The sequence below is a fragment of the Miniopterus schreibersii genome (genome assembly GCF_964146895.1).
Source record: "Miniopterus schreibersii genome assembly, chromosome: 9".
Lineage (NCBI taxonomy): Eukaryota > Metazoa > Chordata > Mammalia > Chiroptera > Miniopteridae > Miniopterus > Miniopterus schreibersii.
Window position 1 is genome coordinate 29,213,391 of NC_138118.1, and position 19,923 is coordinate 29,233,313.

A 19,923-nucleotide genomic window follows, 5' to 3' on the forward strand; every position below is an offset into this window, starting at 1 on the left:
TCTCAATATCAAGGGTCATTGTGGGGAGGGTAGAGTCCCTGACTCCAGACCCTCAGGTGGCATGGACCATGTCCAGACACGTCACCGGCTCCCAACACCACTGTAATCAAAATGGCCTGGTATTGGCACAATAAGAGGCATATACATCAATGAAACAGAACAGAGATCCCAGATATTGACACATGCCATTATGGTCAATTAATTTTTGACAACGCAGGCAAGAGCATACAATGGAGTAAAAACAGTCTCTTCAATAAATGGTGCTGGGAAAATTGGACAGGGACATGCAGAACAATGAAACTAGAACACCAACTTACACCATACATAAGAATAAACTCAAAATGGATAAAAGAATTAAATGGAAGTCATGAAAGCATAAAAATCATAGAAGAAAACATGAAAAGCAAAATCTCAGACATCTCTTGTAGCAATGTGTTTGCCGATATGTCTCCTAGGGCAAGGGAAACAAAGGAAAAAATAAATAAATGTGACTGCATCAAAATAATAATTTTTGCACAGCAAAAGAAACCATCAGCACAATGGAAAGAGAGACCACTGTATGAGAGGACATATTTGCCACTGATACATCTAAAAAGGGGTTAATATCCAAAATATATAAGGTACTCATACAACTTAACAAAAGGAAGACAAACAATCCAATTAAAGAATGGGCACATGACCTAAACAGACACTTCTCCCAAGTGGACATACAGATGGCCAAGAGACATATGAAAAAATGCTCAAAGTCACTAATTATTAGAGAATGAAAATTAAAGCCACAATGAGGTATCACCTCACACTATCAGCATGGCTACTATCAATAAATCAACAGATGACAAGTGGTAGTGAGGATGTGAAGAAAATGGAACCCTTGTGCACTGCTGGTGGAGATACAGACTGGTGTAGTCATTATGGAACAGTATGGAGTTTCTTCAAAAAATTAAATATGGAACTTCCATTTGACACAGCAATCCCAGTTCTAGAAATATATCCTAAGGAACCCCAAACACCAATCACAAAGAACTTATGTACCATTATGTTCATAGCGGCACAATTTACAATAGCTAAGATCCGGAAACCACCCAAGTGCCCATCAGTAGATGAGTAGGTGAAAAATCTGTGGTACATTTACTCCAGGGAATACTATGCAGCTGTTAAAAAAAAAAAAAGATCTCTTACCCTTTGAGACAGCATGGTGGGACCTGAAGAGTATTCTGCTAAGTGAAATAAGCCAGTCAGAGAAAGACAAGTATCACATGGTCTCACTCATATGTGGAATCTAAAGAACAAAATAAGCTGATGAATAGAAGCATGGAACAGACTGATGAATCTCAGAGGGAAGTTGGCGGTGGGTGGATGGGTGGGAAGTAATTAACCAAAGAACTCATATGCATATTTGCATAACCCATGGACACAGACAATAGTGTGGTGAAGGCCTTGGGCATGGCAGTTTTGAGGTTGAAGAGGTCAATGGGGGAAAAAAGAGGACATTTGTAATTATTTCAATGATAAAGATAAATTTTAAAAATGCTCTCAGATTTAATTTTCTTGTTCTACCCTCTTTTTTGAGAACCATCTTTCATGTCAAGTTGCCTGGATATTTTCATTTCCATGGGTATGGCCCTCATTCTTAGCACATTCTGTTCATCTAGTGTTCTTTATCTTAGTGACATTATCATAAGGCAGTTCTTTAAAATAAAAACTTTGGTGTATTCTTTGACTCTCCTTTTCCTCATTCTCATAGCCTATTACTAAGTTCCTCCTGAATGGTTCATCCCCATTATCTTTAACCCCATTGCCAAAGCATTGATGGTCTTAGGTACCAGATAACCCTTGACTTCTCTAAAACAATAGCATTATATCAGGCCTCACTTTTTTCCTACAATCTCTCATTTCCAATACATGATTTGCCTAAATTAGTTTTCTAAAACATAAACCTAACACTGCCTTTTCTTGCTCTAAATTATTGCACAGAGAGTAAAATCTGAATTGTTTGGCATGGCATAAAAGACACACACACACACACACACACACACACAATTTGGCTACAGTTTATATTCTAAGTCTCATCTTCTACCCTATTTCTACTATATAAGTTGTTTTTTAGACACATTGTATGTTCTCTGGTGTTGGGATATGCTATGCTCCTCACAGCCTCATATTTTTAGATGCTTTTCCTTCTGCTTAAACTACCCTTCCTTCTCTCCCTTGTCTTCTTCAGAGACTTGAAATCATCCTTCAGAAACTGGCTCAAATAATATTTTCATAATAATTCTTTTTTCCTGTGAAATCTCAGCCATTTGTAATCCCATACAATTTTCACATTTCTCTGTCTTCTCACAATGCATGTTCATAATTTATTCATATCTTTATCTCCCTCAGCCTACTGTATGCTCCAAAAACACAGAAGACAACTCTGATTTATCTCATCTTCTCACTGCCTAGAAGAAAGTTGCCACTTAGAAATGTGTACCAAATTTAACTGAAGGGTACTGATAATGTCAAGAGGGAATTAGATGTTGAAGAAAAGGACAGGGCAAATAGAATGATGAACTTAGGAGAGGATATTTATAAACAGGCAATTTGAGAGAAGTGAGGAGTGATGAATGAAAATAGAACTAAATAAAAGGAAAAGCAGAGTCATAAGAAGAAAAATGTCCACCGATAGAATTCAAAGAGAAGAAAGATACAGATGATGCAGACAGATGTTGGGGTTCAGGGATGTTGCTATAGTTAAAAGAATATATAGCTCACAGGTTAATAGTGCTATATATTTTAAGTACCATTGTTATTTATACAAACTACTGTATAGATTAATTTAACACTTCAAATTATTCTTTAAAAATTATTGTGTATATAAAGGCAACATGTACACAATAATATTAAGGGATTTAAATGATAATTTCTACCTTGAGAATGTTTCACAACTGGAATTTTCCTTTTGAGAATCTTGACTCTACAGCCTTATATCTAAGAAAGGATGTTAAACATCAGTTTCTGAATATCTCATGTTTAGTTGATCTAAGAGCCAAAGATGGAGCTCTATGAACAGGTATCAGTCTGCTAAAAAGTTTCTGAAACTTTCACAATTAAAAATCTCGATATGCTTCATCATACAAGTAACTTCAAGAAAATAAACTTGATTTATAGCATTAATTTCCTTAGCTAGGCCATAGCAAGCAAGTAGAAAAGATTTGAAACTTTAAAAAATTTTAATAAAGAAGATATGTAGGATAGATACCAGACCTGTTATGATATTCAAACTTTCTGAATTCATATGAAAAAGGATTTCCCATAGTTCTAATAAAAATATTTTTTTTCCCTATGAGTGTAGCGTTCTTTTTCATTGCCCTGCAGTAATGTGTTAGTCTGTTGTTTCACAATGTGAAGTTCTATGGATCCTTCTTTTGGATTTGCTGCCAATATTTTCTTTTTCTTTTTTTAAGTATCTACCAATATTTTCTTAGTACAGTGTAATTGCATTTATCTGTTCTCTACTTGACCATGTTCTCTGTTTATCTGGGCTGTTTTGCTATGGGTTTCTCATCTTAGAAGAAGACAACTAAGATTCTCATACCTATGTTATAGTAAAATTTTGCTAGAGAAGTGTCAGCAAACTTTCTTCAAATCAGTTATTCTGGCTGTTCTTCCAGGATATAGATGGTTATATCCAACAGGATTTTTCTTTGTTTTTATCAACATACCATAAAAACTTAATTGTACCCTTGGATCTTTTTGTACTATATCTTATCTTTGTATATGTAGCTTACCTGAATATGATAGAAATTTGTATTTCAGCTGTATTGGAAGCAATAAGAAGATATAAAAGAGAAATTGGAAAATGAATCAACAGTCTTTAGGCTAAGTGAATACTGTTGATATGCTATAGATATAAACCTGGAAAGAGATTGTATGATTTTTATTATTCTCCCTTGGTGAAGTTCAATATAGGTTAATATTTTTTCTGTCTGAACTTTTTTATATAAATACCACTTTTTTCCTATTACCTTGTAAGAGTTCCTAGACCATAAACTAACCCTGTGAATTGATTCCACACTCTCTCAAATATGACTTTGCATAAGCCAAATACTTTTAAGATACAACATTTCATATATTTCTCAGACTACATGTCAAATCAGTATCATGCAAACATAATACTTTTACTACTTTTTTGAGCACGGTGTTGAGAAGAAAAATTTTAATATATCTGTGTTACATCTACATTAACACAATGGTGCATATTGAAAATGCTTTTATCTGAAACATTTCTCAAATGAAAGCAGCAGCTGAATTTTATGGTAGTTAAACTATGAACCTTGCACACAATCTTACCTATGTGGGTGTTGCATTTTTGTATTATTATTATTAAATATATCTTTATTGATTTCAGAGAGAGGAAAGGAGAGGGAGAGAGAGAGATAGAAACATCAATGATGAGAGAGTCATCGATCAAGCCCGCAACCCGGGCATGTGCCCTGACCAGGAATTGAACCCCGATCTCCTGGATCCTAGGTTGATGCTGAACCGCTGAGCCATGCCCTGCCGGGCCATTTTGGTATTATTAAGGCAGAAGTATTTATTCTGCATCTTATACTTTAATACTTGCATGGATATAACAAGCTATCATGTGGTCATGTGTATTTCACAAAATCTTTCCAAAGTGCACAGCAAATCCAATATAGAATTCATACGTTTTTCAAGAAATTAGAATAAAATTTCCTCTGGCATTTTCAAAGCAGGCTGTAGAAGATACTGTGGTCTACCTAAGCTCCCAAAGGCACTGGACATGAAGTTGTCAATAGTTTTTAAGTGGTTTTGGAAAAATCTCTCAATTGTTTACATCTCCCACTGTAACCTTGTACTTCACACACTAGAAAAATGTAAATTGCACTAGATATTTTGGGATAAATATGGGCTCTATTAGTTAGAGTTCAATTAAATCTTCAGGGAAGTTTACCATTAAGAAGAAAAATGGGCTGCAAACAACTGCTCATCCAAAATGTGTTTAAGTGACTTAGAAAGAAATTATGTTTTAAATATTCTTATATTTTATATACATTAAGTATGCTAGAATCCTTGCTGTGATGATTAAAAACTCTTTGTATTCCCCACAGTCAACAATATCTTTTCTTTAGCTGTTCTGATTAACTGAATGACATTCATATTGGTAAATTTCTCCATGGAGTAACCTGAGTTCACATGTGCCTAGCCACAGTACCACTAATGCCATGATTCTGAGGGGATATGAAACTCTACCTCAACAAATTTATTTCTGTTTTCCAACATATATTCAAAGAAATACTTTGACATTGTAATGTGATTTTTGACAGGGCTAAGGTAAATTCATCATGCTAAACTGAAATGTTTCTGGCAGATGTCTGCTCTGTAACAATCAAATTGTTTGTACTGTGATATATGACAACCCCAGGGCTAATTCTAGTTGTAAAACTTATCAGTGTAATACTTTATTAATGTAAACTTGGAATGTAATTATGCAATGTATTATCCGACTGCATTTTTTCATTTGGAAAAACTTTTTGAAAACAATCTCTAAATTCCAAATAATGGGAATTTTTTAGTTCATATAGAAAGAATATAACTTTTTCATCACAAAGATATACAGGCATTTTTATAGCTTTCAAAATCATATATTTGTTGAAATTAAGAAAGCATAAATTTTAAATGCTTTTTCTTATTAAATATTAACTTTGCTCCCCATGGAAATAGTGATTTGTCCTAGACAGATGCTCTTTAAAAAAAAAAAAGAGAGAGAGAGAGGTAGTTAACAATACACTATTATGTTAGTTTCAAGTGTACAACATAGTGATTCAACCTTTATGTGCATTAGGAAATGATCACCTCAACAAGTCTACTATCAGTCACCATACAAGTTAATGCAATATTATTTTCTATATTCCCTGTGCTGTAAATTACATCTCCATGACTCATTCATCTTATAACTGGAAGTTTGTACCTCCTGATACCCTTTACCTGTTTGCCCATCTCCAACCCTGGCAACCATCAGTTTGTTCTATTTGTCTATCAGTCTGGTTTTGTTTTGTTTGTTTGTTCAGGGCTTATTGTCTATCTGTTTTTTAGATCCCACATATTAGTGAAATATGTGGTACTTCTCTTGAACATTCTTTTTCAAAGAAGAAATAATTAAAATGCTGACACTGCACATTGAAATATTTTAAAAATAGGTTGGGGGATAACCTCTGCCTAATTATCTGTACCGTCCATATACTTCACTACAATTTATAATATTTTAGGTCAAAGAACCTAAAAGTTTGTTTTAAAAGAAAATGTGATTGAGATGAATGGTAACCTTTAGACTTCATAATATATGAAAGCATGTGACTTCTTTTATGCTATGATATGTTCGCTGAAAACAAAACACTCAAGGATTCAGAATATACAACATTTTAAAAACTTGGCCAATTTTGCCTGGCCAGGCATGGCTCAGCAGTTGAGCATCGACCTAGGATCCAGGAGACTGCAGTTCGATTCCCAGTCAGGGCACATGCCTGAGTTGCGGGCTCGATGCCCAGTCAGGTGTGTGCAGGAGGCAGCCAATCAGTGACAACGCTTTCATCATTGATGTTTCTATCTCTCTTTCTTCTCGCTTTCTCTCTGAAATCAATAAAGATATATTTTTTAAAAATTTGGCCAATTCAAAATTTCATTATGCTTTGAATTTCCATTGCTTTGTCCTCTATACTTTCAACAATTGAGAAAGTTTCATGGACCTAGCTGGCTTTACTCAGTGGTTAGAGTGTCGGCCCATGGACTGAAGGGTCTCGGGTTCAATTCTGGCCAAGGACACAAGGTTCTTCAGTTGCAAGATTCCATCCCTGGCCCTGGTCGGGGCACATGCAGGAGGCAACCAATAGATGTGTCTCTCTCACTCACTCTTTTTTCCTTCAACGCTCTCTGAAAAGCAATTGAAAAAAGTATCCTCGGGAGAGGATTAAAAAAAAGAATAAGAAATAGCTTCATGAATAGATAAAAGCCCTCAGCTTATATTTTATGGTTCAGTTGCCTGATTCAAATCAAACTTCTGTCTAAATGGGTGCATTGTACCAACCTTTACCACTAGGGACAAAAATAATCCATGTGGCTTCCTTTTGCCCTGGTGGCTCCCTTTCTCCCTTATTATTCTAAGTAAGCATCTATATTTTAAAGAACTCTTTGAAATATTATTAGTAATTGCAGTGTGAATTTAAATATTTACATTTTAACAAAATTATTTTTTTTAATTTTATTTTTGTTTAAAATATTACAGATGTCTCTTTTTCTCCCCAGTGACCCAGTCCACCTTGTCCCATTCCCCTCCCCAGTCGCTCTCCCCACCATTGTCCATGTACTTGGGTTGTGAATATATGCATATAAATTCTTTGGTTACTCTCTCCCCCTCCACCTGCCCTCCCTCCTCCATCTTTCTGACATTTGTCAGTCTGATCTATGCTTCCATGTCATTGAATCTATTCTGTTCATCAGTTTATTAAGTTCCTTAGATTCCACATATAAGTGAGATCATGCAATGTTTGTCTTTCTCTGCCTGGCTTATTTCACTTAGCATAATTTTCTCTAGGTCCATTCATACAGTCCCAAAGGGTATGAGAACCTTCTTCTTTAAAGCTGCATAGTATTCCATGGTGTATATATCCCATAGCTTTTTTATCCACTCATCTATTGAAGGGCACTTGAGCTGTTTCCAGATCTTAGCTATTGTAAACTGTGCTACTATGAACATAGGGGTGCATATATTCTTTCTGATTAGTGTTTCAAGATTCTTAGGACATAGTCCTAGGAGTGGAATTGCTGGGTCAAAAGGCAGCTCCATTTCTAATTTTTTGAGGAGCCTCCATACTGTTTTCCATAGTGGCTACACCAGTGGGCACTCCCACCAGCAGTGTACTAGGGTTCCCCTTTCTCCACATCCTTGCCAGCAGGAGTCATTTGTTGATTTGTTGATGGCAGCCATTCTGACAGGTGTGAAGTGATACTTCATTCTGGTTTTAATTTGCATCTCTGATTATTAGTGACCTTGAGCATTTTCTCATATGTCTCTTGGCCATCTGTATGTCCTCTATAGAGAAGTGTCTATTCAAGTCCTTTGCCCATTTCTTAATTGGGTTGTTTGTCTTCCTCTTGCTGCATAATATGAGTTCTTTGTACACTTTGGAAATTAGCCCCTTATCAGATACATCCTTGGCAAATATGTTTTCCCAGAATGTGGGGTTCCTTTGTATTTTGAGGCTGTTTTCTTTTGCTGTGCAAAAGTTTTTCAGTTTGATGTAGTCCCATATGTTTATTTTTTCTTTTGTTTCTCTTGCCCTAGGAGATCTATCAGTGAAAATTCCACTATGTGGGATGTCTGCGACTTCACTACCTATGCTTTCTTCCCAGATTTTTATATTTTCTTGACTTACATTTAAGTCTTTTATCCATTTTGTGTTTATTTTTGTGTATGGTGAAAGTTGCTGGTCTAGTTTCATTCTTTTGCATGTATCTGTCCAATTTTCCCAGCACCACTTATTGAAGAGACTGTCTTTACTCCATTGGATGCTCTTGCTTCCTTTGTAAAATATTAACTGACCATAATGATGTGGGTCAATTTTTAGTGTCTCTGTTCTCTTCCATTGATCTATATGTCTGTTTTTGTACCAATACCAGGCCGTTTTGATTATGGTGGCTTTGCAATACAGTTTGAAGTCCCGTAATGTGATCCCTCCCACTCTGTTCTTTGTTCTCAAGATGGCTGCAGCTATTCAGGGTCTTTTTTGTTCCATATAAATTTTTGAAATGTTTGTTGTAGGTCTGTGAAATATGCTCTTGGTATTTTAATAGAGATTGCATTGAATTTCTATATTGCTTTGGGTAGTATGGACATTTCAATGATATTAATTCTTCCAATCCATGAGCATGGTATATTCTTCCACTTGTTTAAATCTTCCTCTATTTCTTTTTTCACATAGTTTTCCAAGTACAGGTCTCTTACATCCTTGGTTAAGTTTATTCCTAGGTATCTTATTTTTTTAGTTGCAATGGTAAATGGTATTGCTTTTTTAGTTTCTCTCTCTGAAAGTTCATTGCTGGTGTATAAGAAAGCCATTGATTTCTGGATGTTGATTTTGTATCCAGCTACCTTGCCAAATTTGTTTATCAAATCTAGTAGTGCTTTGATGGAGTCTTTAAGATTTTCTATGGACAATATCATGTTATCTGCAAATAATGAGAGTTTTACTTCCTCCTTTCCAGTCTGGATACCTTTTATGTTTTCTGCCTTGTCTGATGGCTATGGCCAGGACTTCCAGTAATATGTTGAATAAGAGTGGTGAAGGAGGACACGCCTGCCTTGTTCCTGTTTTTAATGAAAACGGTTTTAGTTTTTGCCCATTGAGTATGATGTGGGCTGTAGGTCTGCATATATGGCTTTTCTTATGTTGAGGTATGATCTCTCTATTCCCACTTTGCTGAGAGTTTTTATCAGAAATGGGTGCTGGATTTTGTTGAATGCTTTTTCTGCACCTATTGATATGATCATATGATTTTTGTCCTTCATTTAGTTTATATGGTGTATCACATTTTTGATTAGTGGATGTTGTACCAGCCTTGCATCCCTGGAGTAAATTCCACTTGGTCATAGTGTATGATCTTTTTAATGTACTGCTGGCTCTGGTTTGCTAGTATTTTAGTGAGGATTTTAGCTTCTGTGTCCAACGGGGATACTGGCCTGTAATTTTCTTTCTTTGAAGTGTCTTTATCTGTTTTTGGGATTAGGATGATGCTGGCCTCATAAAAATAATTTGGGAGTTTTCCTTCCTCTTGAATTTTCTGGAATTGTTTGAATAGAATAGGTGTTAATTCTTCTTTGAATGTTTGGTAAAACTCTCCTATAAATCCATCTGGTTCAGGATTTTGTTTGCTGGGTGTTTTTTGATTACTGCTTTAATTTCATTAGTTGTTATTGGCTTATTCAGGTCTGCCTCTTCTTGATTCAGCTTTGCAAAGTTGAATGTTTCTAGGAATTTGTCCATTTCCCCCATGTTGTCCAATTTGTTGGCATGTCGTTGCTCATAATATTTTTGTGCAATCCTTTGTATTTCTGTTGGGTCAGTTGTTATATCGCCTCTTTCATTTCTGATTTTACTCTCTCTTTGTTTCTTAGTGAGTCTGGCTAAAGGTGCATCAATCTTATTCACCTTTTCAAAGAACCAGCTCTTGGTTTCATTGAATTTTTTTGTACTGTTTTTTTAGTCTCTATGTCATTAATTTCTGCTCCTATCTTTATTATTTCTTTCTTTCTACTTCCTCGGGGCTTTTCTTGCTGTTCTCATTCTAGTTCTTTTAGTTGTTGTGTTAAATGGTTCATTAGAGCTTTTTCTTATTTCTTGAGATAGGCCTGTAATGGTATGGATTTTCCTCTCAGGACTGCTTTTGCCGTGTCCCATAGGTTTTGGGTTGTTGTCTGTTCATTTTCATTACTTTCCATGAAGTTTTTTATTTCTTCCTTGATCTCATTGGTAACTCATTCATTGTTTAATATGCTATTTAGCCTCCATGTGTTTCAATATTTTTAAGTTTTTTTATAGTGGTTTATTTCTAGTTTCATGGCATTGTGATCTGAGAAAATGCTTGATATGATTTTAATCTTCTTGTATTTGTATAGACTTGCCTTGTGCCCTTACATGTGGTCTATTTTTGAGAATGTTCCATGTGCATTTGAGAAGAATGTGTATTCTGCTGCTTTGGGATGAAATGTTCTATAAATGTCAATTAAATCTATTAAGTCTAGTGAGTCATTTAAGGTCTGTGTTTTTCTGTTGGTTTTTTGTCTTGATGATCTGTCCAATGCTGACAGTGGGGTGTTAAAGTCCCCCACTCTTATTGTGTTGCTGTCAGCATCCCCCTTAACATCCCCCAAGATATTTTTAATATATTTAGATGCTCCTATATTGGGTGTATATATGTTTATAAGGGTTATTTCCTACTGTTGGATTGATATCTTTAGTATTATGTAGTGACCATCTTTGTCTCTTGTTATGGTTTTTATTTTGAAGTCTATTTTGTCAGAAATAAGAATTGCTAGTGCAGTTTTCTTTTTCTTTCCATTTTCACGGAATATTTTATTCCATCCCTTCACTTTTAGCCTATGTGAGTCTTTTGGTCTCAGGTTGGTCTCTTGTAATCAGCATATATTTGGGTCCTGTTTTCTTATCCATTCAGCCAGCCTATGTCTTTTGATTGGACCATTTATTCCATTTACATTTAAGGTTACTGTTGATATAAACTAATTTGATGCCATTTTCCCTCTTTATACTGATGTACCTTTCTCTCACTATTCCTTCTTTTTCTTAGAGCAGTCCTTTTAGCATTTCTTGCAATGCTGGTTTGGTGGTACTGAACTCCTTTAGCCTTTTTTGGGGGTCTGGAAAGCTCTTTATTTCACCTTCAATTTTAAATGATAGTTTTGCTGGATAAAGCAATCTTGGTTGCATGTTCTTGCTTTTCATTACTTTGAGAACTTCATGCCACTCCCTTCTGGCTTGAAGAATTTCTGTTGAGAAATCAACTGTTAGCCTTATGGGGGTTCCCTTGTAAGTCATTGTTTGTCACTCTCTTGCAGCCCTTAATATTTTCTCTTTGTCCTTGACATTTACTATTTTAATTGTGATGTGTCTTGGAGTGGGTCTCTTTGGGTCCCTCTTGTTTGGAACCCTCTGTGCTTCCTGAACTTGTGTCTCATTCTCCTTTGCTAGCCTAGGGAAGTTTTCTGTCATTATTTCCTCCACCAAGTTTTCTATGCCTTGCTCTCTTGCCTTTCTTCTGGCTCTCCTATATGCGAATGTTGTTTTGCTTCATGTTGTTCCAAAGCTCCCTTAGACTGTCCTCATGCTTTTTAAGTCTTTTTTTCTTTGTGCTGCTTTGATTGATTTTTCCATCTTGTCTTCTAAGTCACTTATTCTATCCTCTTCTTCATTGATCCTGTTTTTAATTCCTTCCAGTGTATTCTTGATATCAGATACAGCATTCTTTATTTGTGTCTGATTTTTTTTTTAATGTTATGTATCTCTTTTTTCATGTTTTCCCTAAAGTCCTCGATTGTATCCTCTATTGCCTTGTTTTTCTGTTTAAGTCCCTTAAACATCTTCATAATCGACATTCTGAACTCTGTTTCTGATAACTTGCTTAACTCCATCTCATCAAAGACTTTTTCTGATGATGTTTCCTTTTCTTTAATTTGGGGGTTGTTTTTTTGTCTCCCCATTTTGGTAGGTCTTAGTGTTTGTATCTCTATATTAGGTATATTTGCTGTCTCTCAGTTTTGTGGGATGGGATTTTGTCTTGTGGGTCCAGTGGAGCCCAGAGGTGTGTTTTCCCTATGCTTCTGAGCACTTTGCTCTAGGCGTGTCCCTTTTGTGAGTGTCCCTTTTGTGGTTTCTTTATGTTCTCCTGTTGTGGTTGGGTCTAGATTGTCATTCACCAGTCCTTGGGAGGACCCTCCTCTCAGGTTGGCTAACTGTGTCTCAGCCCCAACCCATCATGTAAGCTGTTGTACAGGTGCTGGCAAGGCAGGACAATACACAACTAAACTTCCCGGAAACAAAGGATATCTTACAAAAAATCTTGACAGTCACAATGAAAACAACCCAAGTAAAAATTGAACTGGGAGAGTGAAGGGAGAACACACACCAAAAAAGAACTTAAAGAGGGAAAGAAAAGTAACGCTTAGAGAGATGTATATTGTTGTTAATAGTGATGAAAATTTAGATCATAATAATAAGCTAAATTGTAAAAAATAGAGAAGCTACTGGGAGATAACTGAAGCAGAGAAAAGATTCTGAAAGAAGGGCCAGCGAAAAATTAAGGGAGAGAGTAGGAATAGGATAATAGTTGAAAATGAGAAAATAAAAATATAATAAAGAGAATAAGAGAAACTAACAATTGAACAAAAATACAGGAAGACAGAATGGAGTATAACAAAAGAATGAAAGAACAGAAGGAAAAGAAAAAAGAAAAAAAAAGTTATTCCAATGGATGGAGAGGAAAGAGAGAGATAAAGCCTGGGCAGGGAGGGAGTATGGTAAGAGATTTGGGGGAAACTATAGAGAAAAGCAGTAAACCTGGTTATAACAATAAAGTCCCAGTTGTTAAGCCGGGATATCAAGAAAGTCCTGATAGTAGAAGCAAGAATAAAACAAAACAAAGCAAATAAACAAAACAAAACAGAGAAACAGAAGTAAAAGCAATCTAAGCAATATAAAATTTTTTTATAAAAAAAAATTTAGTTAAAAAAATGTTTAAAAAAATTTTCTAAAACATTATAAAATTTAAAAAAGAAAAAAACAAAATTTTCTCCCCTTTCTCTTCTTCCTAAGGGAAAAAGAGAAAAAACAAACACACAAACAAACAAAAAAACAAAACCAAAAACAAAACAAAATGAAACAAAAACAGAAGAAAAAAAGCCAATCAGGTGAGTTTCTTCTGGGCAGCTTGTTGTCTGTGGCTCTTTGTTTTGTTGGCTGATTTCCGTTCTCCTAGGAGATACTTGTGTATCAGCCAATGTGAGGAGATGTCTAGGTTTGGCTCTGGTGTCAGGCAGATGATTGATCTGAGACTGTCTGTAGACCACCTCCTCTTGTCAGCTATTTTGCAACTTTGTAGTTGCCTGGTCTTACTCCAGAGTCTTCTGTAGAGTCTTTAGGTTGCAGGGTGGCTAGTCTAGCTCAGGGTATCACTCCCTTTAGAGGTGTCACTCTCAGGCACTCATTCTGCAGGAGTTAGTCTCTGCTCCACAGCCAGCTTCTCACTCCCTACCCTGTCCTCTGATTCTAGTTCCCCATGCTCTGTCCTGCTGCAGTTTCAGATTGATTTCAGCCTGTGTCCTTTTCTGTATGGGTAGTTTCAGCAGCCTGGGCTCAGTGGGTTTGATTAAAGAACATTCCAGTGAGCCCTTTGCCTGCCCAGCCCCCAGTAGGGGTTTTCAGCTCTTCCTCCAGTTCCCAAACAACAGTCCCTGAGAGTCTTATTCTTATAGTGTGCTCCTGTCAGCTGCTCTCCCTTTCAGGTCAGGACTGCGCCCTGAGGGGCTATCTGGGGCCTCAGTGAGTGGGACCAGATCCTTTCCTGTTGGGGGTAGTGCTCCCAGGCTGCAGGAGAGGCAGGTGGGCTTGGCCCCCTCCCTGCTCAGCTCTGGTTGGCTGGACTCACCAGGCTTGTACCTCAGACAGTCTACTGTGCAGACACTAATCCCAGCCTCCACTGGTTTGTCAGTGCAGTGCACGCTGGGAAGGTGGGAGCCAGTTTTGTGATCAGAACTCAAAAACACACAAAGCAACATACAGGCAGAGAGTCTGCCCTGCAAGGTCCCTTTGCCCATGAGCCAAGGCAAAATTGCTGATTTCAGCAAAGCTAGGATGGCTCCAGGCACCACCAAGGTGCCCCTCAGGGCTGGTCACAGATCCCAGACTCTCTGCACCTGGAGCTCAGGGTGGGAGGGCTCCTCCCCTCCCCCACACCATGCAGATTCAATGCTTTTTGGGACTCAACACAACGCCCTATAGGGAGGCAGAGGGTCCCCATGTGCGGCTGCTCAGTGCAGTCCTCTGGTCCCTTACTACTCAGGCGCCACACACTCTGGGACAGCCTTTCCTTTGGTCAGCAGGCGAGCATTAGATGTTGGTCTCGTCCGCCATTAGAAGCTTTGTTTTGCTAGGAAGGCCCTATCCCTTCCTTGCAGACTCACCACTCCCCTGGGTCCCTCTGCCCTCTGTGTGGGGCTCTCCTTCCCCTCTCCTCTGCTCTGGGTGTGAGATCCCCGCTTTTGGAGGCCAGTCCACACTTCCGAGGGGAGGAAGCTTTGTAGCCTCAAAGCCTCTGGACTTGGAGCCCAGCACAGGCTTCAGAGGGGACTCCCCCTGTCAATGTCCCCCCTCTCTTAGCGGACTCTATGATGTCTCTTCAGTGCTCCTTACTCACACTCCGTCCACTCAGCTATGTTTCTCTGGTTTTTCCAAGCTGGCTACGTAGGATTTTAGGAGTAAATTGAATCTGTGGCTGGGAGAGGGGGTGCTCTGCTGCTTCTCACAGTGCCACCATCTTCCCTCCTCAACATAATTATTTTTTAAGAAAATAATTTTTTTCCATAATCCTTTTGCTATTTTTTGTGAAAAATAAATTTGTTAAAGGAGGATTGGGTCATTTTATTAGAAGTAAAGAAACATGATGTGTGATGCACAGAACTTAAGACAAAGTAGGCTACCTCTTGGGACCAGTAAACACCCTCCCAGGCTAACCCAAAACTGGGAACATGCCCAATTGAACATTTGAATCAGGTTGGACAAAAATACAAAGTCTGACAAAACTATAGCTTTGTAAGATATACTCAGTATTTTAGAGCTGCTGGAGGTCAACCAAAGAGATTTGGGTCATACTTTACCTAAGACTTATGACTGGACTTGACTTGCTCATTAAGCCAATTAGAGAATAATTCAGTTAACTAATCAGTAATCAGTAACTGGCTAGTGACCTGTCAATTTTCTTTAAAATGATCAGCCCGGCCAGGCGTGGCTCAGCGGTTGAGCATCGACCTAGGATCCAGGTGATCGGAGTTCGATTCCTGGTCAGGGCACATGCCTGGGTTGTGGGCTTGATCCCCAGTCAGGGGTGTGCAGGAGGCAGCCGATCAATGACTCATTGATGTTACTCTTTCTCTCTACCTCTCCTTTCCTCTCTCTGAAATCAATAAAGATATATTTTTTAAAAATAAAAATAAAATGATCAAACAATTATGATTATAGTGCAGAGGAAATTTCTCTTCTTTTTCAGTTATTATGCTAATTGTTAACAAGTGTGTTGTAGTAATGCATATCCAATTTTACACATAGTTTTTCATAATATATATATGTTCATTTGTATATTTATGTATTAATTCAATAAATATATAAATGAACACCTTTTATATGCCAGGTACCCTGGAAATTCTTTGTCTGTATCTTTTTCTCCTATCTTTCTCTCTGTTCTTTCCACCATCTGGCTTACATATGTTAGCATACATCCCTCGCATACTATAGAGAACTAGAAGATTTTACTCTGCATTTGTCTCACTAGTTTACCCAACTGAACACCCTGTATACCACCATTCCCACCATTTAAGCTCTAAATGGAATTCTGATGAAGTTTTCTAATATTGGTGAAATTGTTTATAAGCTCTTTTGGATTCATTATCTCACTTAATAAAACCATGACATTTGTGCCCTGAAACATGAATGTACTTTAAAACTTCTCTAAATTTGACTTTTATTTAACACACATACAGCTGGTTTTATATGCAAACACTGGGCACATTTAACACGTGCATTCTCCTAGGTCATTTTTCAGTTTCCTTCCAGATATGTGTTTAATTTTCTTCTCCCTCCTCTATCTATTCTTATAGTCAGTGCCATAGTTTAGGTCCTCACCATTTTAAAAAATTTAATTTATCAATTATATGTTTATTTATTTTGCTCTTCTTTATTGAATTTATTGGTGCAACATTGTTTAACAAATTTATATAGGTTTCAGTTGTAAATTCTATAATACATTTGTATATTGTGCTCACCACCCCAAGTCAAGTCTCCTTCTGTCATCACCTGTTGTGTAAATGAATGCACAATCTTTTAACTGCTTACCCAAGTTTATTCTTAATCTTCACTAGTCTATCATTCATACTGCTGCCCCTATCAAAATATAAATTTGATCTCACCATTTTCTTGATTTCTCAGAAGGCTTCACATTGCCTACAGATTAGAGTTCAGAAACTGTCAGCAAGTCTCTTATGGTGCTGTCTTGTTATACTCAGTTCAGCTTCTTCCCATCATCCTCTACTCTCTATGCTTTCCAACAGTACTGCAGCTTCAGAATGTACAAATAAATATCTATTCTTTCTCCAAATCCCAGTTTGGATGTATACTTCTTCTGGGAAACTTCCCTGACTCTCCTAGAGAGCCCTATTCACTCTCACCTCTCTGTTCTCATAACAAGTATACCTGTGTCTATTATCACTCTTTAATTCTATCAAACCAATGTGCATTCTCTCTCTCTTTAAAATAAGAACTCATGGGTGGATACCTTGATATCACTGGTCCCAGCACATGGTATGGGGCAAAAAGGTGACTAGTAAATGCTCCTAGACTAACTGATTGAATATTTGAGGTGTCAAAATGTTGTCAGTTTACTAACTTAGGGTTGAACTGGATGTCTAAGATTAATATTGGACTTACTTAAGCTTAGAATTATTTAACTCTGAAGACATATAAATGTAATAATACATTGTTTTATTTCTAAAGGTTATATTCATACAGGGTTACCAAATAGACATTTCTGGAGGGATTAATTTCTAGGCTCGAATTTCTTTTATGGGACTGCTTATGTTGATAATGATGTTGAATCATTTCAGGTTTTACAGAATAAAGAAAAACTCATTGTCTCTAGGGATCCTAAAGCTTTGTAAAATGAGTCATAAACTTTGGATACTCTCTTTCCTTCCCTCTCCCAACCCTAGCTTGTTATAATGTTAAATCTTAGCATGGAAATGTGTGAGCATTAAACCTGTAATTGCTAAGCAAATTTCTGGAGTGTCTAGTATAGTTCTTGTGATACTAGATTTGACTATTTGTGTTATAGAAACAAACATCTAGAGACCACCAGGATTTCCATTATTTTGATAAATCTTAGAAATACATGGTAACAAGATTGGATTCAGACATGTATATTTGCATACACACAAACTCACTCTTCCTTACCCCTCATTAGTCAGAGTAATGGCAGGAAACAGATGGCTCATTCAAAGGGTTTAATTGAAGAGCTTTTAATGACAGGGACTGTTGATGAAGGAACAATCAATTGTAAGGTAACCGAAAAGGAGATTTGCAGCACCAGGAACCAGTAATACCACTTCTCTGTGCCTGAAGGGACAAGAGCAGGGAACTGTAGCTGTGGGAGAGGGACCACTGAACAGGAGCACCTTATATGGAGGATTGGAGTTATGAAAAATCACTGCCTGGCAGGTAGTGGGGTAGGAATTAATACTTTGACTTCTCTCTATCCTCCACCTTCTGATTTCCTGTCAGTATTTGCCATCAGCCAAAACCAACTGGAAATCAGAATGCAAGGGGGCCTGGTACAAAGCAGGCAGAGACAATGAGCCGATCTGTAGGGACAAATGGAGATTGACTAGCAGTCTTGGGAAGAATATCTAACTTGACTCCTCATCCATCCTGAAAAAAATATCATTAATAAGTAGGCATAGGGCAGTGAGAAATTGTGGGTTAATTGACTTTTAGGTCAATGCATGCAATAAGAGGTAAGTTGCACAGTAGCTATAATTTTCAGTCTCCCTTAGAGCCCAAACCAGAATACCCACTCAAGGTAAGACAAATGGGAGGCAAGAGACAGAGCAAGCAAAACTTCAGATCCCCATGTCCCCTCCCCAGCTTCAAGTTGAGCAGTTGTGATTAAATCTATTTATTATATTAAGTTACATGTAAGATAACTTAAGAAGTATACCATTCTAATGGAAAGACCTGGGAATAAAAATCAGGTTTCTTGGGTCTATCAGGAACTATGTTACTTTAGGAAATGAATTTACACAATCTGTCCCAGTTTTTTCATCTCTAAAATGGAAGTAAAAAATATATGTCCTAGATGAATCATAGGGTTGTGAAGATCAAATGAAAAAATGGATACAGTTTCCTTTTGAAAAGTTAAACAAGCTCTACAAATGCCAGGCACTATCACTTTTGGATACTATCTTACAAAGTGGTCTGAGTATATATTTGCCAAACATCACATCCTCTATTTTTGGCTATCTTTCCTCTACACATGGAGCACTTCACTTAACTCCAGCTTAAACTTCACACACAAAGAAGAGATAAGCAGTAAGAAATTCCCAATGTGTTGCAATATTGCTGCTTATTAAAAAGAAAGAACTAGATTCTGCTGAGTTATGTTTTCGTGGTGCATATCCTGTTTCCATAGGTCCTATTAACTTCAAAGGGAACTTTGTGCATGTAAATGATTATATTTATTGGATGTGCCAACTCCTTTTTATCCTCTGGGCACAATTAGAGATATCATAGAAAAATGAATGTTAGAGACTTGGATCCATATTTGATATTCTATAGGAAATTGCCCATAGTTTCAGATGTTAAAAATCCTGCCAATGGTCCAGTTATGAATTTGTAGTATTTCTTCTTCTATAACCCTTAAAATTATCTTTCTTTGCTTTTAGAATATTCCTTTTTACATTAAAGAAAAATATCTTTAGGTCCAGTTAAGCTAGTTATAAAGTATGTATACTTGTCATACAACTTGATATAATAATAAAAATTTAGACTCCATAGCTCTCTCTTCCCTGAGATTATATCATTAATACTTATGGCAATCCTGTCCCTACTTCAAGTTAACTCTGGGCAGTGCTGGAAGAGTCAGTTTCTAGGAACTAAATTTCTGGTTGCTCAGTTTCATACTATATCCACTGAACCACACTGTAATTTCAGTGTTCATTGTACATTCAGACCATTATCAATATTCTTGTTAAGGTAGCTATAGACTTAGGTTTTCTCCAGTTAAAATCACCACAATCAATGAAAACAGATAATAGGTGTATAGAGAGCTACACTTTCACACTGATTTATTTGTTCTCTGTATTTTTTTAAGATTTATTTTTCAGTTACAGTTGGCACATTATATTAGGTGTACAACAAAGTGATTAGACATTTATATATCCTATGAAGTGATCACCCCAATAAGCCTAGTTGTTTGTGTTCTTTAAATTCAGTTGTATCATGGCTTTTGGTGGAAGTGTCTCTAGAACTAATTCAGACAATCAGCTTAATGTCATTATCCTATTTTATCAGTGCATATAAAGACCTTGCA